Source organism: Physeter macrocephalus, chromosome 18 (assembly GCF_002837175.3).
Source record: "Physeter macrocephalus isolate SW-GA chromosome 18, ASM283717v5, whole genome shotgun sequence".
Lineage (NCBI taxonomy): Eukaryota > Metazoa > Chordata > Mammalia > Artiodactyla > Physeteridae > Physeter > Physeter macrocephalus.
Window position 1 is genome coordinate 33359442 of NC_041231.1, and position 26050 is coordinate 33385491.

General features: G+C 41.8%; 1 protein-coding gene across 23 annotated transcripts in view; it reads left to right on the forward strand.

Annotated features, from left to right (window-relative positions):
- FHIT (fragile histidine triad diadenosine triphosphatase) overlaps window positions 1-26050 on the forward strand; it is a 1537641-nt gene that overhangs the window by 493281 nt on the left and 1018310 nt on the right. For 6 of the 23 annotated variants that reach the window (XM_028478568.2, XM_028478564.2, XM_028478566.2 and 3 more), the window contains one exon: window positions 16161-16306. The exons of 16 other annotated variants lie outside the window; for them this stretch is intronic. The gene's annotated coding sequence lies outside the window, so the exon portion shown is untranslated. Of the gene's footprint in view, window positions 1-16160; window positions 16307-22400; window positions 22468-26050 lie in introns of all 23 variants that reach the window. One more of the 23 variants, XM_028478565.1, reaches the window with a different exon arrangement.

Below are 26050 nucleotides of genomic sequence, written 5' to 3' on the forward strand. Positions count from 1 at the left end.
GAGAGCTAGCAGCCCTGTAATACAAGAATCTTTATTTCTTTATGTGCTGGGCAATGTGCTGATACTGTTTTTACTTACATAAGGGTTACCCGATCACATTCCAATTCTGTATTAGCAAATACATTATCAAAGAACATAGCCCATCATCTGCTGTGTAACATGGTGGTGAAGTGCATGGGCTTTGGCATCATTCAGACCTGAGTTTGAATCCTGGTTTTGCCACTTACTAGCTGTATATTCTGGGCCAATTTTTTTTTTTTTTAATCAATCTAATCCTTAGTTTTGTCATTTACAAAATGGACACCAAAATAGTACCTACCTCCACAGGGTAGGGATAATGCATTAAAGTGCTTCACACACTTCCTGGAACATAATAACAACTCAATAAATGATAGTTATTAGTAGGTAACAGTAGCTATGTGTGTGTGGGGGGGGTATGGTTGAATGTTTTCTTCCTTGTGCTTTTCTGAAATTCCAAGTGATCTGTAATGGCTTTTCTTCCAAGCTTTGTTAAGATATAATTGACATATAACATAATGACTTTTTAATGGTCAGATTCAAAGGTAATTATTATTGTAAAGTAATGCAGCCATGAATGAAGAATAATTATGGTCATGAATTGGCACAGTGAGCCTGTCATGATGATGCTTCCTAACATTTCCGTTGGGCTTTACAACTTACACGGCAGTTTTACAGATGCTGTCTCATGCAGCTGTTATAACCAGTCTGTGGAGTCAGTATCACTCATATTCTCATTCTACAGATCCGCAGGCTGAGGGTCATAAAGGAATGTACACAGACAGTTACACAGCTCATGAAGTGGTAGATCTCAAATGTGCCAGAGAGGATTGCATTTAGCTGCAATGAACAGACACCAGTTATACCGGTGTAGTGGTCTGGATTCTCCAGAGAAAGAGAACCAATAAGGGAGATCTCTCTCTCTCTCTCTCTCTCTCTCTCTCTCTCATTTATATATCTCGTATATAGTTTGTGTGTGTGTTTGTGTGTTTGTGTGTGTGTGTGTGTGTAGAAAGATAGAGAGAGGAGAGGAGAGGAGAAATTGATTTATTTTAAGGAATTGGCTCACATGGTTATAGAGGCTGGCAAGTCCAAAATCTGCAAGGGAGGCTGGCAAGCTGGAGACCCATGGAAGATTTGATGTTGGAGCTCATGTATGAAGGCCATCTGCTGGCAGAATTTCCTCTTCCTCTGGGGAGATCAGTTTTTTCTTAACATATTCAACTGGTTGGAGGCCCATTCACATTACAAAGGGGAATGTGCTTTATTCAAAGTCTACTGATTTAAAGCTTAATCTCGTCTAAAAAATACCTTCACAGCAACATCCAGACATGTCTGACCAAATATCTGGGAACCATGACCAAGCCAAATTAACAGATAAATTTAACTCTCACAAATGGCTTGATTAAAGAGGGGTTTACTTTTTCCAGGATACTTCAACAAATTCAGAGTCATCAGCACCTACTGTCTTTCTGCCTGGCTGTGTCTTGCCATGGGACGTTTGGCCTCATGGTTACAAAATGGCTGCTCCATCTTTGGCCATCAGAGGCAGGCGGAAAGGGGAGGGCAATAGGCAAAAGGCAAAAGCTAACAAACTGTTTATGTCATCTGAGTCTTCCCTTTCCAGCAGACTTTCCTGGAGGCCCCACCTTGCCACCTCGTATTGAGCTTATTGGTCAATTAATATATTTTTGATGATTCCTAGATGCAAGGAATTCTGGGAGATGAGTATTTTTACATATGTCACTCCAAAAGAAAAAAAAAATCAGTGTTCTATTAATAGCAGAAAAAGGGAGAATAGATACTCTATAGGAGTGTGGTGGTGTCACCGACGCAGGGTGTTTTGATGCCACATCATTACTCTTTGTGCTACACCAAATTGCTCACTGTACATACCTGGAAGTGTCTACCCTTGGCTGCACTGCACTTTGAATTAATCACGGAGTTGTCTTTGGATATTTGAGCCCAGGATCTAAACAAAATTACCTTAGATTAATGGAAGCCAGAAGAAAAATAAGGAGAAATTTGTTAGTCGTGGGCTTTCTTTTTTATCTCCTCATGGCCCAAGCAGATAAACTACTCCTTCTTTCATTATGTGGGTGGGAGGGACACAAAAAGGAAAAAAAAGATGAGGAATTAAGGCAGTGGGGAGACATGTAAATGTCTGTGCAGCTGATGTATCATATGATCCAAATGATTTTTCAAAACTTGTTTGCATTATGTAATATATTTCTGCTATGGTGCACAAAACGGTTTACCTCACTTTCATTGTCACAGTTCAAGTGTTTTACTGAAGCCCAGAGAAAAACATCTGTATATTGGTCTTCTGTGCAGACTAGGAAGATAGGAAATAATAATTGGAAGAAAATAGTATCGGAGAGTATTGGAAAGTTTATGTTGATAATTGCCTTGATTTTGTTATTGTTTTAAATCAGGTATTCCAAAGGTCTCCTTTATATTTATTTATAAGTAAATATTTCAAAAACCATTTAATGAAAAATCATTTGGAACTAAAATAGGAACCATGTGTCACATTATGACCCCAGTAGTGTTTTTATTTTAAACTTTGGTCAGAGAGAACAAAGCAAAGAAATAAATATTTTTTTATCTTGCTTTTCCATACACACGTGTGCACATACACACACTCACTTACATATACATAACTCCAGATTCTGTCTCTCAATATTATCTTGTATTCATTTCATATTCCTTTTCAATATCACTGTGAAACTACTTTGTTGTGTAATTTTCATGTAGCTCTTTTGGCATTTTTGCAATTCTAATTCTCGCTGGTTATTGCATTACAAAAGAGTGGAGGGAAACTGGATTTGCATGCAGGACATTTTAAATTCTAATGTCAGGGGTCATTAGTCTTTTTGTTTGTTTGTTTTTTGTTCTATCTAAGAGCTGGGCTTTTACATACCAAGGATAATAATTTACAAGCAAGTTTTTAAAAGTAGAGTTTCAGATTTATTTTTCAAATTCTCATAACCTGAAAGGCTAAATGAGAACCTAAAAAAAAGCTCATTTCCATATATTTGAATGTTGAATTGCTCACCTGTTGGGGAAAGTGGGAATCCCTTTATCATCTCACTTTCAGTCACAGTGACTGGACTACCCATTCTCTTTACCCAGGTCGAATGAGAACCTCCCAAGGTAACTTTAGGAGAACACCACCAAATGCGTCATTTGGAATGCTCTGCTTGTAGCTTCAGATGACTGTATCTTCTGTATTTTCTTCACATGAGTATCTTGCTTTTTTTCCTCTACCTTAGGTTAATAGTAACGTCTTTCATTAATATTCACAGAATTTATGGATTCATATCAAAGGCAGTTTAGAGACCAGCACCCTGGCCAGCACCATCCTACTGCTGTCCCTACTCCACCCACATGCCCTGGATGACTATTTCACGCTCTCTTCTCTCCTGAGACCTCCAGTGGGTCCTCCTTGCTTCTCATGTTATGTGGACGACCTTACTTGCTGTTTTACTGAGAAAAGCTCAGACAGGAAGAAACCTCCCCAGCTGCCACCAGCCTATCTGCAACTGACCACGTGTTCTTTTACAGAGGATGAATTGTCCTTTTCCCACCCATGGCCTTTGTCGTGCCCTGGACCCCATCCCCTCTTGTTCCTGCAATTATCTGCTCTCTCTTGTATCATCCCGGTTCTTCTCTCTATTAGATAATTCCCTGCAGTGTTAAAAAATGATGTAATATCTTCAAATTTAATAAGAAAGGAAAAAAAAAAAAGAAAACCTGCTTAACCCCTTCTGGCTATCACACATTTCTCTGCTCCCCATTGACATCAAAGAATATCAGAAGAATTGTCTACACATGTTCTCTTCATCAGACTTTCAACTCCACTACTTATCAGAACATTGTCTGAGTCACTGCAAGCCCCTTCTTTGCCAAATCCATTGCTCTACACCCAGTTCTGTTCTCACTTGATCCATCAGCAACACATGACCATTTGATCACTTCTTTTTTTTCGAAATACTTTGTTTCAGCTGGCTTTGGGGATACCACCTCTCCTGGTTTTTCCTTCTACCTTACTGGCCACTCCTTTTCAGCTTCTTTTACAGGCTCCTCCTCCTCCTTTGACCTGTCCACCTATAATGCCTCACGTTCCATCCTTAGAACTGGTCTCTTCTCCCTCTCTTCACTCCCTAGATGATCTCATTCAGGCTCATGGCGTGTACTGTACAAATCCCTATCTCCAGCCAAACTCAGACCCCTTCTCTCAACTCCAGACTTTGATTGTTTGTATATCCAATGCCTACACATCCCCACGTGGATATCTGAAAGGCTTATCAAACATAAATGCTTCCACCCTGGTTCAAGTCAACAGCATCTCTGTCCTAGACTTTAGTCGTAGTGTGTTCCTTCTTTCTATCCTTGCCACCTTATTTGTAACACAGCAGCTAGAATGATCCTTTTAAAACTTAAGTCATTTCCTGTTACTCCTCTGCTCAAAATCCTAATGGCTTCTTTTACTAAAATAGAAGCCAAAAATTCTAGGTGAAGCTAGTGGGCTTGTCCTGCCTATCTCCCTGACTGGAGAGGCTACCAGCTGTCCTCACCTCCTCTGCTCCAGCCACACTGGCCTTTCACTGTTGTTCAATTCCTGCCTCAGCCTCTGGTACTTCCTCTCCTGGGTCATGCTTCCCCTGGATATCATCACTGCTTGTTTCATCTCTTCCTTTAGTTCTCTGCTCAAATATCACCTTTTAAGAAAGGAAATATTCTCTCTCATATATGAATCTCCCGCTCTGTCCTCCTTAACTTTTTTTTAATGAGCATGTAAGAGGTTGTTGATTTGTTTATTCCCTGGCTCTCCTCTAGAGTGTAAGCTCAGAGAGAGCAAGTATTTTGATTTGGTCTTTGCTTTAACCCTAGTCTCTAAAATAGTGTCTCCCAAGTACTATGCACTCAATAAACATTAATTAAATAAATGAAAAATTGAATGAGAAATGTAAATTTAAATATTTAAGCAAGAGCTCTTGGTAACTGGCCTGAAGTCAAGTATTGGTGACCATAAATTCTATTTTGTTCTCTGAACTCTCACATCCATGATTTTGGCATTTTATCTCTTTGGTCAATTTGTGTTATTGGTTTTCCTAAGGAAGTAAAGAGGTGTATGATTTCTTGCCGACATTCTTGGGTTTGTGACCCTTAACATCACAGACACAAGGCATCAGCAGAACAGGTTGTTAGTCAAGGATCACAGTAACTGAATTTTTCTAAATCAAAGCTTGTCTTTCCCTGTATCAGTAAGGAACCCAGCAGGAAACAGATGGCATATGCAAATTGGGTAATTTGACTAGAGTTTAATAAATGTATCAGTTTCAAATCACAAGGCCCTAAGTGCAGTGCCTTGAGGCTAGTAGCAGCCTTTTCTGGTTCTACTCAAGGACTGAAGGCAAAAAGAGAGGGAAGGTACATGGGGAGGGAAGGGCACTGGATCCCTGAGGGAGAGCTGTAGGAGAGGCCACTGGATAGAGACCACCTGATAGGACCAGCAGCCTTGGTTGAGGGAGACAACCAGCCCATGATAAACCCCGGGGGCTGGGCTGGTGGGTAGCTGAGGGAGTAAATCTCCGAGCTTCTCTCTCCTCCCTTCCTCTAATCTCTGGCTGGGGCTTCTCACTGGCTGAACACAACTGGAAGTCAGAAGGCAAGGGAACCCTTGGCTGCAATCCATATAAGCCAGCCTCTGAGGTAGACAACAGGATAGGAAGGGGTGAAAGGAAGATCTGGAGGGCGAATGGCAGGCATCCAGCAGAACATCCAAGTGCTATCTTTCCAGTTACAGCCTCGTCTCCCACTTCCACACTAGTCCCCTTCTCACGCACACTTCACATATCAGCTAAAATAAAACCAGCCATCTGTTCACAGTGGTCCCTAGTTTAAGACCAGATCATTCAACAGCTTTCTACTGAACTTAGAATAAAATCCAGGCTCACTCCAGTGATGTATGAGACCCATGATGGTCTGCCTGGCTGCCACCCACCTCTCCCCCTCTGCTCACAGTACCCAGCCCACCCTGGCTTGCTGCACCTACTCAAAGTGGGCTGCTTTTGATTCCCAGAATAAACTAAGCTCATTGTCCTCACTGGCTCTTTGTATACTCCTAACCCTCTGGTTGGAACACCCTTTCTTTCCTCAACCCATTACATGGTTGACTTCCTCTCCTGATTCAGAACTTATCATTTGAACAGCATCACCTCAGGGAGGCCCTCCCTGTCCTCCCTGTCTAAAGGATGTCCTCCATTTATTTTATGTCAGAGCACCCTAGTATTTGCTTCACAGCGTTTATTGCAAACCATAAATGGCTCCTTCCTCTCTGTCTCCTTTGCTTTGTTTAGTGTGATTCTAAAGCAAAGCAAGTTTCTTCCAGGCGTGGGACCTCTCTGTCTTCTCTGTCACTCTGTCATCCTCAGAACCTAGGACAATTTCTGACCCAGGTAGTTTCTCAATAAATATTTGGCAATTGAGTGAACAAACATTCCATCCAATGAAAATATCTTTCCACTTATGCAGTTTTTAAAGAAAGGTTACCTTTGAGCTTATCTTGAGTTTATTTGAATTTCTCTCTCTCTAGTATCTGGGGAATCTTAAATATATTAAGCGCTTGATATATGTTTGAATAAAACACATTTACTAGCAGCAGGGCTGATCTTCTATAGCTTGGCAGATTGTTTTTTATGGTTGGTCTATTATGTCTTTAAAAAAATTAAGCTAAAAAAAGGAACAATACCCTATCCCCAATCTGTGGTTTCACAGCATAACTAATTGAGTGCTGTTGACTATCTTCGTGACTTGTTGGAAGCTGGTATTATATAGTGACTAGGCTTGAGCTTTAGTTTATTTTATATTTATTTATTTGGTTGCACCGGGTCTTAGTTGTGGCAGGTGGGCTCCTTAGTTGCGGCTCGCCGGCTCTTTAGTTGCAGCTTGCCAGCACCTTAGCTGTGGCATGTGAACTCTTAGCTGTGGCATGCATGTGGGATCTAGTTCGCTGACCAGGGCTCGAACCCCAGCCCCCTGCATTGGGAGCGCGGAGTTTTAACCCCTGCGCCACGAGGGAAGTCCCTAGGCTTGGGCTTTAGAGCCAAAAAGACCTGGCCGAACTCCAGTTAGGCCACTAACTGGCTGGGAAAGACTGTGAACAAGTTACCCAGCCTTTCTGAGCCTGTTTCCATTATCTGTAGATGCAAGGGTAATGTGGTCTAATTCCTAGAGTTGTTCCAGGACTACAGGTGATAGGAGAAATGTTTCTCTTTTCTCTGGGCCCATCACTACTTTCCCTTCTATAAAAACAGGCACAAATCCTCCCTCTTCTCTCCTTAGGCTGCTGCTTCATCAATACCCTCTCCCCAGTCCATGTTTTATTAGTCTTTGGATCTCATGTCCATATTCTGGTTACTAGGAATCTTGCTAGAAGGCTTTCTTGTTCACACTTTTCTTTATAAAGTTGAATTCACTTTCTGGTGGAAGCAGCCTGGAGCTCATTTGTGCCTGTGACAGTTACAGACCCGTCAGGCTTTCCAGATAGCATCATATTTGCCAGACAAATGCAGACAGCACTTTCATGCAGCGAAGCACTTTGTTAGTACTCTGAGCCTCTAAGGGACAATTTGAGTTGGAAAAAAAAGGCATTGAAACCTTGTACAATACTCACCCCATTACACAAGGAAAACCAAATACGTTTATGTGACAAAAAGGTATGCGTATGCTTTTGATAAAAGAAGCCCAAGCCACAGGGCACTGTACTCTGCAGAGAGACAAGAGGCATGGAAGTTTCATCTTTTGTTTATTTCTTTTTACTTAAGTTTAACTAATATGCTGTGAATGCATTTTTTGTGCCAGGCATTTTTCTTTACTCTGTTAGATGAATTTAGAACTATTAAGATTATAAAGTAAAAATGTTTAGGTGCAGGTAAGATCTGACTGAAGAACAGGATCCTTTGCTGACAGTTGGGGAATATATTGGTACTATATAGGCAATCTTGCAAAATTAAATTTCTAATGCATGAAATGGTTGTCTGGAATCTGGTTCCTTAAAATATTCAGATCAGTTCCATTAAAACCTATATAGTTAGCACTCTTTTGATACATGCTGAATGAAAGAGGTCAGGGTATAGTCCCTGCCCTCCAGTGCCTTACCATCAGGCTCAGTGTTCCTGAACTTTTTTGACCAATGTCCTTCTTTTTTAAATATAAATATCTCAGGCCCTTCTTACATTATATGAAACTTAAGCTAAAGTTGAAGACAACTAGATAAAGCCCTGCTTTATTTTCAAGTTACATGTTACATAAATTTGTCTATGTCTTTCTAACTGGTGATCTAAGACACACGTACAGCACACCTCTTTACACGTGTCATTCATTGTTAAGCTGCATATGTTTGATAGAGACCAGAGGTTGCAAATTAGTGGTTTCATAGGTCCAGTGCAGATCACAGAGTTGTTGTCCTCTTAACTTTCTTAATTGAGCCAACATTTACAATTGGGATATTTCACATAAAATGCAGATTTTTGGCTTCTCTTAAAACATTGGAAGATCTGGTGACCATGGCCCTGCATTCCCATATGGCAGCAATGGGTGGGGCTGACTGGCTTCTGCCCCTTCAGGCAGGGTATGTGCTCTCTGGTTGCCATGTCTCCACTGCTCAGCAGTGAATGCATATGTCTGAAAATTGGCTTGCAGCAAACAAATTAACCCCCCTGGCTCTTGGAAGCTTGCGTTTGTAAGCTCTGGTAGAGTCTAGCAAGGGGAGTTTGAAGGATTTTCATTTATCAAGTAGATGGACCTTGAGATACTGGTAGGATTTATATGGTTGAAGAAGAGTGTGTGGGGGAGGGTGGGGGGAGGTCATTCCAGGCAGGAGACTAACTTTGATGCTGAATTTCACTGGTGGGTAGTGATGGTTTCTCTAATAATATTTAAATTGCTTAAGGATGAAAATGACTTACTTTTTTCTTACAGTTGAGAGCAGATTTATTGTTAAGATTCTGACTCCCTTGCATTCTAATATGCTTTCTTGAGAGAAAGGGACAAGGGGAAAAGGTATAGTAGTAAGAGCTAGGAATCGGACAGAACTGAGGTTGCAGCAATGGGCGACTGTCAGGTTTATGAATTCATCAGTTAGAATTGTGTGTGTGGAGGGGATGTGTGTGGTGTTGGTGTACGGTATATGATGCTGTGTATGTGTGCATGGTATGTGTATGTGTGTATGGTGTGTGTGCATATGTGTGTGGTGTATGTGATGTGTGTATGTGTGTGTAGAAGGGATTGATGTTCAGAACAACAGTACCACTGCAGGAAGCATTCAGATTTGTGAAGGAAAATGAGGCTGAGAAAAAATGTCATTCATTGCCTATCTCTCAAAAAGATAGTAAAAGTGCCTCTTCACGGTAGCTGAGCCAATACTTCACAAAGGCAACTGGGTCTATTAGAAGAACAAGATACGGTGGTTTAACCAAGGTACCTTTGAGAGTGGATGTTTTGTCATCCAAGATGCTCTTCGGTATCCTGCAGTATTTTCCAAGCCAGACTCTCCTAATGCGTGGGATTCCCCTGTAACATCACACTTAAGATGATGTCTCTAAAAAGCCACTTTTAGTATAAAATTGTACCTATGAGTAGTAACATGTTTATATTTGAGGACTTGTTTCTATTTTTTGGGGTAATCAGCCTTTGGCTGTCAGGCAGAGGGATGAAGAAGGGCGTAGGGTGGGGGTTAGGTTTGTTCTGTTTTGTTTTGGCGTTGTTGGAGAATTTCAAATGGAGAAATTTTGTTTTCCTGGGAAGGCCAGATCCCTTATACAGTTTGATGTTTCCTTGGTCTTCAGAAGGCCCACCATAAGGGTTTATTTGTGTTAAATTGAAAACAGATCTCTTTCTAAAGGAAAGGCCCTTTTATTGATCCTGACCTTTTCCTTTTGCCAGTGAAGGCTTGTTGAGTAGCCTTTTAAACAACCAGAAACCACTGTTTCTTTTTCTTGTAATCTTTTATTTAATCCTGTTCAGAGGCCTTACTTGCTTAAAAATAAATTTCCTATGGAAATCATAAAACAGCTCTACTCAGCCAAGAGTTAAGATTATAGAACACTTAACAAATCACATATGTGGCTTTTGAGGGGAAGGTTAACATCGAATTTCCTCACCCCCTGCCCAGCCCCACCTTCCCCCCTTAAACTTGTTTTTCCTCTATTGTTGCCATCTGTGCCTTGTGAGGTCCCACAAGAGGTGCTTTAGACTTTATTTCATCTAGTAGCGCCCTGAGAAAACTTTAAGCGCTGAATTGGGATTATATTAGCTGGAAGAGTCAAGAAATTAATTTCCTTCAGGAGAAGAAAGGCATGTCTGGCCAAACAGAATACTGCTTAATGTAATAGAACTCCCAAATGAAATTGGGGAGTAGATCTTTCCCTTATCTGGGGGATGTGAGATTATTGAATTCCAGATTCCCATATAAATTATCATCTGAACAAGTGGGTCCACCCCCTACTGTGCCAGCCTTTCCTTTCTGGTCCCTGTGCCCGGGAGTGTTTCTGTCACCCACCAGAGGGCCGCACGTTTTCAGCCACCTCTAAATCAGGGAATAAAAGAATTAATGGATCGGAACTTAATCCATAACTCCCTAACTCTGCAGCTTTATTTTTATAATAGTTCATAAACTTCTTATTTTTCTTTTTAGCCTACATTTCCTCTGTGGTGCAGGAGAGGTTTGCCAGCCTTTGGCTCTGCCTCATATAAACGCTTTAAAGGACAATGCTAGGTTGTGTGACTGCCCGTAATTCACCCTCATATAATATTCCAGAACTGCCTCAGAGTTCGTGTCTGACTTTGTTCTAATATAAAGAACCCTAGGGTCAACAACACAACTATTTCCAGATGGATTAAGTTGTGCACTCTTGAAGACCTAGGAGGCCAATGTATATTGCTTCTTTTAGAGCTGTCACAAGTAATATTATTGGGAGCATGACAGATGCCTAATGGGATACACACAGATCTCTATTTTGAAATTTCTAAAGTGACATAGGGTTTCTTATTTTTCAGAATAACTAAATTAAGTGTCTGTCTTTCTGAATTAAACTCTCTGTGGGCTCTGTTTTGTCACCTTTTGCCCTCTTCTGGGTGATAGAATTGGGAGATAAATCAGTAACTGATTTCTCAGAGAGTTAAATTTTGAGAAACATATTTTGTAGGTCACCTGTGCCTTACACAAAACTTTCTAGCAGCGAACAAGCACAAATGGGATTTTGAAACACCATCATTTGCTGTCAAGAGGTGAAAGCTCCAAGAGTGGGACTTATCAAAGCGTAGGTGTGAATAGTTTGCAAGGTCAAAGGCAAAACATTAGCTGCTGCTGAGAACTCAGAATGGGAATCGCACTGGTCACCACTCAGGTGTCCTTTTCAATCAGAGAGGGGCTGACCAGCACCTACTGAACCCAGGTTCCTTCTGGTTTTCACTTTTTATCCACAGCCTCCCGCTAGGGGCAAAAAAGCCTCGGTTTAGTATATGTACTTCCTATGAGAAACCCAGTGCATGGTTGAGTCCCTTCTTTCCAGGATTTCACATTTATCTGTCGGAAAACAAATATAAATACAAAATCAAAACATGCTGTAGGATTTGTGTAATTTCTTCCTGAAGTATACATTTTCTTTTTGAAGGGAAATATTCATTGCTCAAAGTATTTTTTTCCCCCAAAATGAGAAAGTTTTTTCTTCCCCCCCTCAATTATTGATATGTGCCTTTGGGAAAAACTAAAGAAGAGAGTAAGACTCACCTGAAAATTAGATAGTTGTATATACTTGATATTTAAATTGTGTAAATTTCATTCCAAATGTCCCACTATGCATGTATATAGAAATATACAAAATCTTGTATGTATAATATTCCATACGCAGTTTTGTAAGCTGTTTTTTTTTTAACCTAATATCATCCTTCTATGTTGATAAATATGCATCTACATCATCGTTTTAAAAGACTGCATAGTAATCCATTTTATAGGTAAAGCACATTTATTTAGCCAATGCCCTGTTGATGGACATTAAGATTGTTTCTGGGTTTTCAGTATTGCAAAGAATAGAACAAACATCCTCATACATACATCTTCACGGACTTGACAAGTTGTTTCTTTGAGATATAATCCTAGAAATTAAATTGTATGAAAATATAATTAAAAATTTTATGGGAGTTGCTCCTCTGTCTTTCAAAAAGGTACTAATTTCTACTCATCCCATCTGCATATGAGAGTCTTCAATCCCTTTTAACATCACTAACGCTGGATAGTGTAAATCTTCTTAATCTTTGTCATCCTGAAAGATACAAAGAAATGGTTCATTGTGATTTTTGTTTGAATTTCTTTGATTAATAATGAGGTTGAACATTCCCCCATTATTGTCCATTTCTATTTCTACTTTTGGGAGTTAGCCATTCATAATTTTTTCCTGTTTATCTGTTAGGCTTTTTGCCTTTCTCTTATTGCTTATAATAGCTTTCTGTAAATTCTGGGTACATGTGATTCTTATGCAGCATCTGGACAGGAGCTTGTCAAGAAAATATTGGAGAAGAATACAGCATTAAAATGAAAGAGTTTTCTACTGTGTAACTCAGGGTAGCCGTCTAACTCATCTGTCCCTCAGTTTCCTCTTGTCTAAAACGAGAAAATTCATTCATTTCTCAGATTTCTTCACTTGTAGTAAAGCTAATACTTGTTAAGGTGAAGCATTTTACCCATGTAATGTACACAGGGAACACTTTGGAGTCCTCTATTGTTTTAATCACCGTCTGTTTACCCAGTTGGTGAGGGAGAGATTTCCACCCGAGGGATATGGGGATGGCCAAACACACAACCTCCAACACTGGACAGGGGAGATTGACAGCAGTGTATCAGTCACATACGCTCACAGCCTAGGGGAAGAGGGTGCTGCACGCCACACAAAGCCCCAGGATGGTTGCACTAGGGAACAGAGTGAAAAACCCGAGGCTGTGAGAGGCAGTATCAAGGGGGTGGGTGACCCTTGGTTCCTGCAAGAAGGTGTAATTGGCTTATTTGAATCATTCCAGAGGCTGACAGGAAACTGAACCCCATTATTCAGGGTTAACAGGAACTGTGCCTGGTCCGCATGATAAGGAGAGCTGCTTGGCTGGTTGGGCCATTGGAGGCCATCCTGATTTTCTCCAGATGTCAAGGCAGCATATAATATTGAGCTTCAATTTTAGGTCTTATATCACAGCTCTCACTGAGAGGTGGGTCTCTAAACTCAGTGGCCTCTTCTCAGTCCTCATTGCCCTTGCCTGAGTTCATCCTGTCCACTCCTGAAAATTCTTCCCCTCCAGTGGCCTCCATACCACGGCCCTGTTCAGGGAGGCAGCATGACATGAGTGAGATGCTCCCCAAGTCAGATAAACATAGTTTTGAACCCACCTATGTCACTAACCAGTTGTATGGCCTTGGGCAAGATACATTACTCCTCAGCCTGAGTGTTTATAAGATAAAGATAGTACAGACCTCATCGAATAACATATAAAAGTTTCTGGCATAGTTCCTGGTTCATATTGGGCATTTAGATCTTATTCTTTAACATCTTTTACTTGTTAATCTTCATATTCCTGCCATCTAAATGTGAGTGTTAACTAAGATTTGTTGCACACTTTCCAACCCCCTTTTTCTACTCCTCAGCCCTTGAAGACATAGGCACATTTTCTATGGCTTCCATTTGCACTTTAAGGCAAATGGCCCCCAAGTTGCATTTTTTCTTACGGTGGTCATTCTCTGGTCCCACATTTCCAACTGTTTCCTGAAGATTTTCCCTGCAGTGTCTTTTTTCAGCATGTTAAAGTTTCTCCTCAAACCAGTACCTTCTATGATACTTCTTCTTTTGGCTGACTTCCTCATTAGTGTCCCTGTCATTTTGGCTTAATACTCTAAGTCTCTTTTAGTTTCTTTCTCTTTCAGACCCACAGTAACTCAGCTGTCAATGGCTGTTTGTTTCTTGTCTCACAGGATGGCTTGCATCCATCCTTTCTACTCCATTCCCAGAGATCAGTGCCTTGAAAGAGTTGCACTAGGTTCTGAGTTTCTTCCTTCTCTGCAAACCCCCCTTTTGTCTCCCAGTCCAGCCTGTGTCCCACTGCTTGATAAATCTTTCAAAGACTCATCTCCAATCATGTTTCCTCTACTCTAAAGCTACCAGTGGTTCCTTGGTGGCGATAAACTGATGCAAGTTCCTTAGCCTGGCATGCAGGGTCCCTGACAGTCTAGTTACTCACTTTCTAGCGTTGGTGTCCTCGGTATTCCTACATCCCATCAGCTTGCTCTTTCTTTTAGTTAGTCCCCAGGATACGCATGGCTCCAAAGTGCCTTTATCTATGTTTTCCCTTTTCCATGGGCTACTCACCTTCCGATTCATTCTCAGTGTTTTGAAATCTTGTGTTCAGAATTCAAATCCCAGCTTTGCTGGTTACTAGCTTTGTAACTTTGAAAAATCATTTAACCTCTCTGAACCTTGGGTTCCTCATTTGTTAATGGGGATAATAGTATCATATTACAGGGATATTGATGAAAACAACTAACAGTGCTTGTGTTATAAACATGGAATTGTTCTTACTGCTGTTGAGCCCATCACCCCAGCCAAAAGTAATCTTTGCTTCCTCTGAATACCTACTTTGTTACACAAGAGGCACTTGTTTTATATACCTTGTGCTGTGTTGTATTTCAAAAGGTTGTATCTTTATTAATTACGCTGAAAGTTCCTTGAAGTTTGGCATCAAGTATTGCATATCTTTACTTATTCATCAGAGATTTAGTGGGCATTTTGTTTGTGTCTCATGGGGTGCTGGGGCCTGGGGATGCAAGAATGACAAAGACTTAGTCCCTGCTATCAAAAAGCTTCCCACCATCTAGTTACCATTGCATGCTACCTAGACTAGGTTGAGATAAACCCACTGAGAGCCCAGAGTAGGGGTACCTGACTCACCTCGGAATTCTGGACAGCGTTCTGAGGAAGTGACATCCAAACCGAGACAGGAAGAATGTAGGCATCGGCCAGGTGCAGGTGGGAAGGCGCAGTGCAGCTGGATGAATGAGGGAGAGCTTTCAGTGCAGAAAGAAACATGTTTATAAATAAAGAGGGGAAGCAGAACAAAATGTTCTGTGAATTGCAGAACAAAATGGCTGTGGTCTTGGTTTTGAAGGAGAAGTAGCAAGAGATAAAACTAGGAAGGTAAGTCAAGGCTGGATCATGAAGGATTTTTCAATTATTTCTACCATTAATAGTGCCCAGTACAGTGCCTTCATCTGGTAGGTTCAATAAATGTGTTTCTAGCCTTTATAAAGAGCAGATGCACGTGATTTAGTCTCAGCATTTCCTGTCAAGGAAACCTAGTTTGGCAAGAGAGCAAAGTTTCAAAATTGCTGAAATCCTTTACTTGTATTTCTTAGAAACTGTGAAGGAGAGCTATATATCTAGTCCAGGCCATATTTATAAACAAACTGTCAAATGACAAAACTAAAATGATTTAGTAATGAGTTTGATGTCCTTTATTCAAGGGAAAACAATTCATGGATTAGGGGATTACAGTGCAGAGCAGTGGAGCACCCTTCCTGAGGGATTTTGGGCAAGGGCGAGTTTTACAGATGATTGGAAACAGTGACGCGGAAATGGCATGATGGGCTAGAAGGTCAGGGATTTCCTTGTAAGGAGAGCAGGTCCTGTTTTCTAGGGTAAGGTGAGCTCTCTAAAGCTGAGTTGCAGGATTGTGATTTGGTGTGTGTTAGGTTCCCTTAACAGGTGTTTCCTGTAAGTGTGAGCTGACCTAGCTTTAGATTTATGACATGGGCTGGGCCACTGGGGCAGCCTCCATTTTGTGGGGTTTGATATATTAATTAACTTTATCAAAACAATCAAACCAACAAACAACCCTACTGCTCCTATCCACTTTCATATGTTTTACTACACTCATGTCTGTTATTTCCTAAAAGTAAAACCAAACAGATGTCCTCTCTCCTCCACCAGATGATACACTTTTTTCCTTCCACTCCCTCAGTACTTTGTCACACAGCTAGACTTGACCTCTCTCTAACCTTCCTCTCCATTTTTCTCTCCCTCTCTCCACCTTCACCAAAGTCTAGAGAAACTGGATTGGTGGACACTGAGCCCTCTTCAGGGGACCACAGTTTAATAAAGATTGTCCAAACAAATGTAAGGAGTGAGTGAACCATTCTGTGAAAGAACCAGAGGCTACCGCTCAGAAGCCCGAAGCCCTGTGTGTGGTGAGTTGGGTCTACCTTAGAAACTCATCCTTCCATTTTCAAAAGAAATTTTCTCATTCAAGATTCTGTTTCCCACCTCCCCCTTTCGTCCATTATTTCTCCCAAACCATGAATCATAAACTTCAAGAAAGCATTGTGAATAATTTATATTCTTTTATTACGCATTGCCTAACTCCCTTTGGGGGAAATGAAGAGAAACATTAGTGTTTTGCTGCTTATTCTCCCGTGGACTGAGACCATGTCAGCTGCAGGCGATAGCAAGGATTTATGACCACAGAAGCTGTCATTATGGAACAGTTGATTGACCCGTAGTTTTGATTAACCAAAATATTAAAAAAAGAAAATCAGGAACAGTGCTAATGACACTAGAATGGAAATTCAACATTTTACCGACTTCCGCTGAGACCTGCTTGTTGTCATCTTTCTTTCTGCGCTCAATGGTGTTTTCTTCCCTGCCTATTTAATCTGTTTTCCTGTTGAGTCTTTCTCAGAATTTGTAAATTCAAATACAGAGCCATGATGGCTCAGAGCGCATAGTGGTACCCTGCTGCTGGGGATGAGGGAGGCTAGATGTGCTCAGGTCCTATTTGGTTTGGTCCTTCTAAATGTCTTGGGAATTCCCCAGTGGTGCAGTGGTTAGGACTTGGTGCTTGCACTGCCTGGGCCCGGGTTCAATCCCTGGTTGGGGAACTAAGATCCCGCAAGCCGTGCGCTGTGGCCAAAAAAAAAAAAAAACCTTTACTCAGCTTCACAGCACCAGGAAGTATATTAATAGTTAGTACCTGTCTTGGGCCATTGAGATGCATCTGGCACATTGTGTTGGTCCCAAAGTATTGTTAGAATGTGTCACCTCTACTCCATCACCTCCAGCACCGTACCATCCAAATTCTAGACTAACTGGCCTACCTGAACTCACTCTGCCTCCCCTCTACCCACATCCATTTTTTTTCAAAGCATAAATATAGTCATATCAACTACTACCACTGCACCCTGCTTAAAATCCCCAAAATGGCTTCCCATTGCTCAAAATTCTTGATGTGGACCATAAAGCCTTGCATGGTCACCGTTAATACTCTTCATCACTCCGTCCCTTGTGGATTCTCCACTCCAATCAGGCTGGCCTTTATTCAGTCCGTATATTCACTCTACTCAGTCTCATTACAGGGCCTTTGCTTATCTGGTACCTACAGCCTATAAATTTCAGCTCAAGTGTTATTTCTTCTGGGACACTTTCTTTGCCTCTGTTATACCCCCTTAACTGGACTCCTTCTATGTAATAGGTCCTCCTGGTACCAGATACCTCTCCTTGGGCCCCTTTCAGAAGGTCAGTTTTATATTGGTGAGGTCTTTTGATTATCTGCCTCCCCTGGATTCCTTGAGGGCAAGGCCTGTCTTTGTTTTGACTCACGTTTATATCTTCAGCAACTAACAAAGTGCCTGGCTCTTAGGAGGCAGTCAATAAATAGGTATTAGATGATTCGGTAAACAAATAAAATTGAGTATAAGTTTAATCAGAAAATAGGTCTTACCTTGTCTTTGAAGGATAGTTGACAAGAAATCCAAATGAATCCCTATTGGAACGGCTGAGAGTGAAAATGTCTTTAGATGCAGGAAGGCTAGAAACAGCCTGTAGCAGCCAACTAAATCCATTCCATTCTGTTTAAAATGAGGGGACACCATTGACGATAATAGTTTTGGGTGGACGTAGGAACAATCTCTGTGCGGTTGCTGGAAGATTGTTCCAGTCTGTTATAGTGTTCACAACTATGGAGCATGTATTTTTCTCTCCTATTTCTTTGTTTTTAAGGGACTTGCCATACATTTCCTATTAGAATGAAGTTGCAGATACTTATTAGAAGGTTGTATACAAACGAGCTTCCGGAGTTTCGCTGACCCATCCCAGTTAGCTCCCCTGTTTGTCTTTGTCCCATCTTCCTAGGAAACATGCAATATCTCACTTGGGAGGAAGGATGCAATTCTTGGGCATATAGTATTGTTTTCTGAACATTACTTGTTATTTGCAAAGGAGAGAAGTAAACAGTTTAAGCAGGGAAAATGCATATTATGGGTCTGTAGGCTGACTAGGAAGGCAAGAGAGGAGAATTTTGCTAGGCATTGAAGTAGTGGCTTTCCTGGTCTCAGGTCAGAACATCTGTCTGTGTCCCAGGGCAGATTAGGTTTAAGACCAAAACAAATAGCTCCCCTTACATGGTTCTGACCCCTGTGGCGAAGAAAAGGAACTAAGCTAGTCCAGCTGTAACCGTTGGGGAAGTCATTGTTCTCTCCAACCTTCTGGGAGCCCCAAATAATTAGCTGTGCATAGAGCAAGTTGGAATCAGAATTCCCCTCCAGGGTTTTCTGTGTCCAGCCAAACAAAGCAAGCTGAGTCGAGAGACAAATAAACCCAGAGACAGAGGGTGGATGCCAGTCCTCCTTTCCCTCCCTGCACTTCAGTTCTGGTCCTCTAGGTCTGTGTCCTCAGCTTCCTTGTCTCTCATGTCCCCCAGGGCCCTTCATCTCGTGTAGCCTGAGCGCGCTCTACTCTCTTGATTAGAGAGAGCAGTGAGCCCGTCTCAGGCCGAAGGCTGGTGCTGTGTTTTGGGACTTGTGAGGGCTTTGGAGGAGCATGTTGGCCTGTGGAGGGAGATCTCACTTCCTCTCAGATTTTCTGATGTTTTCAAAAAGAGCCAGAAATCTGGACTTTTGTGTGAAGTCACCCAATTTTAAAATGTTGGCTACATGTTTTGTTTTGTTTATAAACAATGTGCAGGCCAGTGCGCGCGCGCGCGTGTACACACACACACACACACACACACACACACACACACACACACACACACACACACGCGCGCGCACACACACACACACACCCCATAAGCTTCATAAAAGGGCAGATTGTATCTGTCCTGTTTGCTCCTGTGTCCCCAAGATCTACCGCAGTGCTCGCCACATAATAGAAGCTTGGTGGCTCTTGACTAACATTCATAGGAGACTCAGACTTGCTGCTAGTTCCTTGGTAGTAATAATAATAATAAACAATAATGGTATCAACTGCTTCTTGTTGAGCACATATTAAGTACTCTCCATAAAATTCAATCTGCACCCTGACCTTAGAAGCTGCATGTTTTTATTATTCCCATTTTTGACATGGAGACAGAAGCTCAGAACCTAAAAAAGGTGACCGAAGCTGGTAACTCAGCTAAATGGGTGAATTCTGATTCTGGATGCATGGCCTCCAAAGCCAGTGTTTGTAATCTTAAGGCTCCAGTGCCTCGAACTCTGCTCAGCTGGTGCTGGCTGGAGGGAGTCAGGATGAGCCCTCTAAGAGTTAGCCCTTCCAAACAGGAGACACCAAGCCTGGTGTCTCGTCTGTCTCCCAGTTTAGCCTCCAGGGCGGACATCTGAAGGGGTGGATGTGGTAGGTGGCAACCTTCTTTTACTTCTGTGTAGCATTTTTTCTCCCCTCTAGCTCTGAGCTATGGAATGGTTCCTAGTTCCCTACCACCACCTCTTTATGGGGAATTATTCTGCAGGGGACTTTGTTAAGTCCTGGCTGTCATGGTATCCTATTGTTTGACACCCTTAAATGATACAAAACCGTCTATAATCAGGCATTTTTTTCTCCGACTCAGGGGCACTCTGAGCTGAGGTTTACAGAGTCATTGTTTGGCTTCCTTAACCAAAAGCCAGCTTAGGATACAATTAAACCCATGGATCCTATAAGCAGAACACTGTGTTATAGCCTGCTGGTCACAAAACACATTTTTCTTGTGGTGCATATACTTTATTATAGGTAGTGACGTGTTAATGCATTAGTCTATGAGAGACACAAAAGCCTGACTAATTTAACAGAGTGGGGTAGCTCTCCACAACAGCTACCATTTGATGGACTTACGTTAATGGTTTCAGCTACTGGGGGAACCTTTTAATCAGGAGAAATGGCAATGGGAATGAAGAATATAGGCCTTCAGAAAAACCTAATTACATGCTCATGTCCTGCTTTCTACATGGGCTCCTTCTCAATGTCCCTTTTGATTTTTTTTCAGGCTATCATCCTGGTTTGAAACGGTCCTCTCTTTGGTACATTGTTCTCTAATAGAGGAAGGTTTTGCAAACTGGGCTATTGGTTTTGAGAAGCGGAGAACAGCTTTTTAAGGAAATCCGTAGTAATCATCCTCATAGCTCCACTTGCTGAGGCATCATCATTCAAGGATTTTGCACTCTTGCCCTCTGTGGGTCTTTTCCAAAACCTTGTGAGATGGGCATTCTTATCTGCAATTTTACAAATGAGAAACAGTCTCAGGGATGCAAAGTGACTTGCCTAAAGACACACAGTAGCATGCCTACCTACTGTTTCCAGTACTTTTGTACATCAGAATATCTTGGGAAGCTTTAAAACAAAATACCTTCCTGGGCCACAAGCTTGTGGCCTAATGTCTCAATCAGGGTGGGGCCTGAGAATCCATATTTTAAAAAAATTCCCCAGGTCACTGTGATGTATTGTTAAGACTTGGAAAAAATTGCCATACATTACGCCATACATCATACCACATCTTTTGAGATAAAGTGCAGATTCAGTTTGGAGATTTCAGTGTTCTTGTTCATTTGTTTGTTTGTTTCTGTTTCAAAACAGCCATCTCCACTTCTGCCTTAGTGGGTATAGGAAAGGCTTCTCAAAGGAGGTAACATTTTGGCGATGTCCTAATGCATGGATAAGAAGGGGAAAAGGAAAGGGCATGGAGACAAAGTGATCCACAGGTAGAAGTCACAGAGCTGCCACCAGATTGAAGTGCCTGGGGGCTGTACAAGATCAATATGCCTGGAGAGATGGTGACAGATGTACCATATATGTTATCAGCTGAGTGCAAGTGGAGATGCTCATCTCATTGGCCAGTTTCCTCGACAGTCTGCTTCAGGGCATCCTTAGCTGCATGCTTCTGCCTGACCACTTTGCTGGAAGATGATCAGGCAAGGTGCTGACAGCTCAGATAGGGTTCCTGTCTACAAACGCCTTAAACTGAATTGCGATAGGATCAGGGATGACAGTGGATAGAAAATAACTTGACACAGCTCAGTAGGTGCTAAAGCAGAGGTTTGAGGTGAAATTAGGAACTCTTTAGCTACTTTGTGAGGTTGGCTATAAACCAGAAGTTTTCCCCCTAGAATGCTTCTACAAAAGCACGTGGATTCTTGACGAAGGAAGTTTGCTCACTTTCTATGGAAAAGTAAGTGCCTTTGATAGTTTAGGCCCAGTGACTAGTCTTTTCCTACCAATTACAGTCTACCAAATGAATATGTCAACAGAGTTCCTTCTGGAATAATATTGTGTCAGGGAGGAGAAAACTTCTCCTCTATCATTCTCGAGTTCTTATGACCAGACTAACAATAAAATTGACACAAGACAGATAAACAGGAGAAAAAGAAACATTTTAATTCACGTGCATGGAGGTCTCAAAGGAATGGGATTTAAGAAGTGGCCAAAGCAGGCAGCGTTCATACTTCTTAGACAATACATTTGTGGGGAATTGACAGGACAAAGAAACTCAGGTTTTGGGTGCTCAATGAGTGAAGAATCTAAACGGAGTTTGGGCTTGGAGTAGTGAATTAAAGAAGTAACAAGGTTTGTTTACGTAGGCTTCTAGGCCTGAGTTCCCTGACTCTGGGGAGAAGGGTGCCTGTCCTTCCGTCTACCTCCAGAGGCAGGGAGTGCACCTTTCACAGGGGAGACTTATTTCCTGCTTTCAGGGAGACGGACTGGAGGGTCAGAGTGTTCCTCTTGCATTAGCCGTTTCTTAAGTAACTTTAATTCAAAATAATATACCATTAAGTCACAGTTTGGTATCACCCCAATAATTGATTAGATGCTCCAGTCTTAACTGAAGTGGGGAGTGCAGTCAGTGCTTTTGTGATGGTAAATATGATGGGCAGGCCCCACAGTCAGGAGCCTTTGTGCTTTTGTTTGGAATCCTCTGTTTATTGCCTCAAGATAGATGAATCACTTACATGTTACTCCTAGGAGGTGGCTGATGGATACTAAACTCACCAACATAACCCCAGATGGCCATTGTTAGTGCTGTTTCTGTTCTGTTTCTAGGGTACTATGGGAATTGCCTTTAGTTCCATTTACATGTGACAGCTGGAGCCTGATAGCAGCTAAAGAGGTAAAAACAGATTTTATGCTGGAACTATTACAATAGAGGAAAAGAAACCTCAGTATAAACTGGGTTCAATTCCAAATGAAACATGGACAAGTGGGAATTTAGAGTCAAGGGGCAGAAGGGGAGGGGGGTCAGTGGATGGGAACTTTTTAAGGCGAAAGGGTATTTCTTACTAAACTGACCTAAGGGTTCTTGCTGAAGGCCAGCCAAGTGATCAAATACCAAGGGTGGGGGATGGGGATGTAATCAGATATTGAGGGAGATTAGATATAAAGTGTTTTTTTCTTTCTTTGTTTGTTTGCTAAACTGATTTAGCAAGATTCTTGCTGCAGCTGGGCCACCAGACCCAGAGAAGGTCAAGGCAAGGAGGGATTAGAGGAAATTTAGTCAAGGAGAGAGGCTTTGTCAAACAAAAGCCTAGACTTCATTTCCTCAGAAGGTATTTTTCTGGATAAGATCTGGTTTAAACAAACACTCATGGCGGAAGGGAGGAAAGGGGAGTTTCAGTTTGGGAAGATGAAAAAAGTTCTGGAGATGAATGGTGTTGATGGTTTCACAGCAATGTGAATGTACTTCATGCCGCCGCACTGTACACTTCAAATGGTTAAAATGGTAAATTCTATGTTATGTGTATTTTAGCACAATAAAAAAAGAACAGTAAGTCCATAAGAAAATAGAGAGGTTACAATACCAACAGCAATGATAATGGCTCTTGTTTCCTGAGGTTTTGCTTCATGGCAGGCATCGTGCTAACCACTTTACAATGATTATCTCCCTTTCATAGAAAAGGACTTGAGGATTGGAGGGGTTAATGCATTGCCAAGGGTCACACAGCAAGTAAGTGGCAGTCTCATTCCCGAGCTCTCCGTCTTGGCTTATGCTCAGGCTAAACAACCTCCTGGGACAGTCCTTTTGGTCGGAGGCTCCCCTGCCTGCCAGTAAACAAACTGCAGCAAACAACTAAAATACGTCCAAATGACCAAAAATTCACCTTATCAAATGACAGCATCTCTGATATATGTGCTAATCTTTTAACAGCAAAGAGGTATGCTCTGACTTCTTGCCTGTCTAGTCACACAGAAGGGTATTCTCATACTTATTGGAAACATGGTTAGCTGAACATTGCCCTTCTCTTTGATGTAGGACTGTGAAAATGCCACTTTCACTTAGTCTGTGACCTCCTCAGGGGCAGAGGTAGTATTTTCCCATTCATCTTTCTACTTGGCGCATAATAGGTGCTCAATAAAATTTTTGTCAAAATGAACTACCAGTGATGTTGAAGATGTCAGTGTAAGTTTTTTTAAAAGTTAGAGGGTACTATATAGTTGTATGGTACATGAATTTATCTCCTGGAACCTAAATACGTTAGAGGTGATGCTCAACCAGGGGCAATTTTGTCCTCGAGAGACATTTGGCAATGTTTGGAGACTTATTTAGTTGTCATAACTGAGAGAGGGTATGCTACTCCCATCTAGTCCGTAGAGGCAGGGATGCTAGAAACATCTGAAGGGTAGCAGAATATGCTGTGCCAAATGTGCCACTCTCGAATAAGGATTATTTCCATCCAATTATTTTGAGAAACTGCAGACACAGGAGAAGCTCTGAAAACAGTAGAAGTTATGCTTTTGTAAGGGAATTTACATTAGAAAGGGGCCTGTACCTTTGTTCACCAAACATCTCCTCCTCTTACTTTCTCATGATTGCCTTCCCAGTACGAAGTCCCGAGACCCCTTTCCTTTCCTTAGCTCCCTGTATATAGTCGGCCCTCTGTATCCACGGGTTCTGCATCCACCAATATGGAAGGCCAACTGTAAGGGACTTGAGCATCTGCGGACTTTGGTATCCGTGGGGGTCCTGGAACCAATCCCATGCGGATACCAAGGGACAAATGTATAAGCCTCCATCATCTGGCCTTTTGAGTCTCATATCTTTGTGGGGGCTCCTGTAGGTATATATGTAATTAAAATAGTTTTTTTTTCCCCTCTCCTGTTAATCTGTTTTATGTCAGTTTAATTCTTAGACCAGCTACAGAACCTAGAAGAGTAAAAGGGAATATTTTTCTTCCCTACTCAAACCCCACAAGAAAGAATTATCTGGCCCTAAATATCAGTGGTACTGAGGTTAGAAACTCGGCTTTAGGGGTTTTTATTCCCTTATTCATTCACTTCACAGGTATTTATTATCTGACTCCACCCTCTGACTGAAAGATGAGCAAGCCTGTTTGTCGGACATCACATAGCTAGGTGGTAGAGATCTAGGACTTAACCAGTGTCTCAGGGAGTGTTCTTCACATGCATGAAGGTGGCCTCTTACAGCCTATTACTGATTAAAATGCCATCTCTGTGATCATGGTGAACAAGTCTTCCCAAGACCGATAGGACTCTGAGCCTATGACTGGTGCCTGGAGCTGATAGAAAGGGCAGCGATCTAAGACAGCTTGTTCAGGCTGCTGAAGTCCCCCCGGGCTCGGGATCCATCCATGAGCACTAGCTGATTCTGCGGAGGCAGGGACCATTTCTTGGGCTTCCTGTGGATGCCACACTCCCTTGCTGGGCCAGTCTCTCTTCGCTGAACTGTAACACTATCTCACCACCCTGTTTTCACAGCACCCCTGGAAGCCATATTACAGACTTTGTTGAAAGAATTATCATGTTCACACAGCTCTGTATTTGCAGTAGGCTTAGGACTCTTTTCAGATTTAAGCACTGGCAGTCTTTAATGCGATCTGCTTTTCAACACACGTCACATGCTCTCCCCCTCCCTTCCCCTCCTGGTCTGAGTCTGACTCCTTGCTGCCCTCTGATTCTGCACAGAAAACCTGTAGCTGAGTGTAACAGGTGCTAACTAATTCTCAGGATGGTAGAGTTGATGGATTTTAATCAGGTGAGTACAGTTTAATGCAAATACTCCTTTAGTTGAGGCTCATAAACTGGGCTACTCAATATTATGGTCCCAAATATTAGTTCAACGCTCATGGCTTACATAAATGACTCTCCTTTGGGGTTAGGTTAGGGGAAAATCAATAACAAGCAGCTGGAAATGCAGAAAGAAGCTGTGTACTTACACTCCATCATGAAGTACCCCTGCTCCCACCCAGCACCACCTCACACTTATTTATTTTTTTCCAGCTCACATTTTTCTTTTTCTTCTGTCACATTTAGGGCTTTACAGTGATATGAAGAGCCACCGTGGTTCCTCCATCCATTAAATGGGAAATGCATATGAACAAATAGAAGAATTGCACCATATAATACAACTGAAATACAATGTTATCATCATCCCACTCTGAGCATTTCTCAGGATGGTTTATGCCCCAGCAGTTAATCGTTTGCTATTGTTGGTGTACCAACACAATGCTATTAGCAGCACAGAATTCTCAGGCTTACTGTTTAGATTGTCTTCATGTAGGCTAGCCAGAATTTAGATATTTGTAAATGGGATTTGAACAGTGGCCTTTCTTCACAATATAAAATTCAGATAAATGTAACCAGTCATGGCCCAACTCCTGTTTATTAATTAAGGCTTCATAATATAGCACCATTTTTGGAAGCTGTGGCTTATGCACAGAGGAATACTAATTACATTC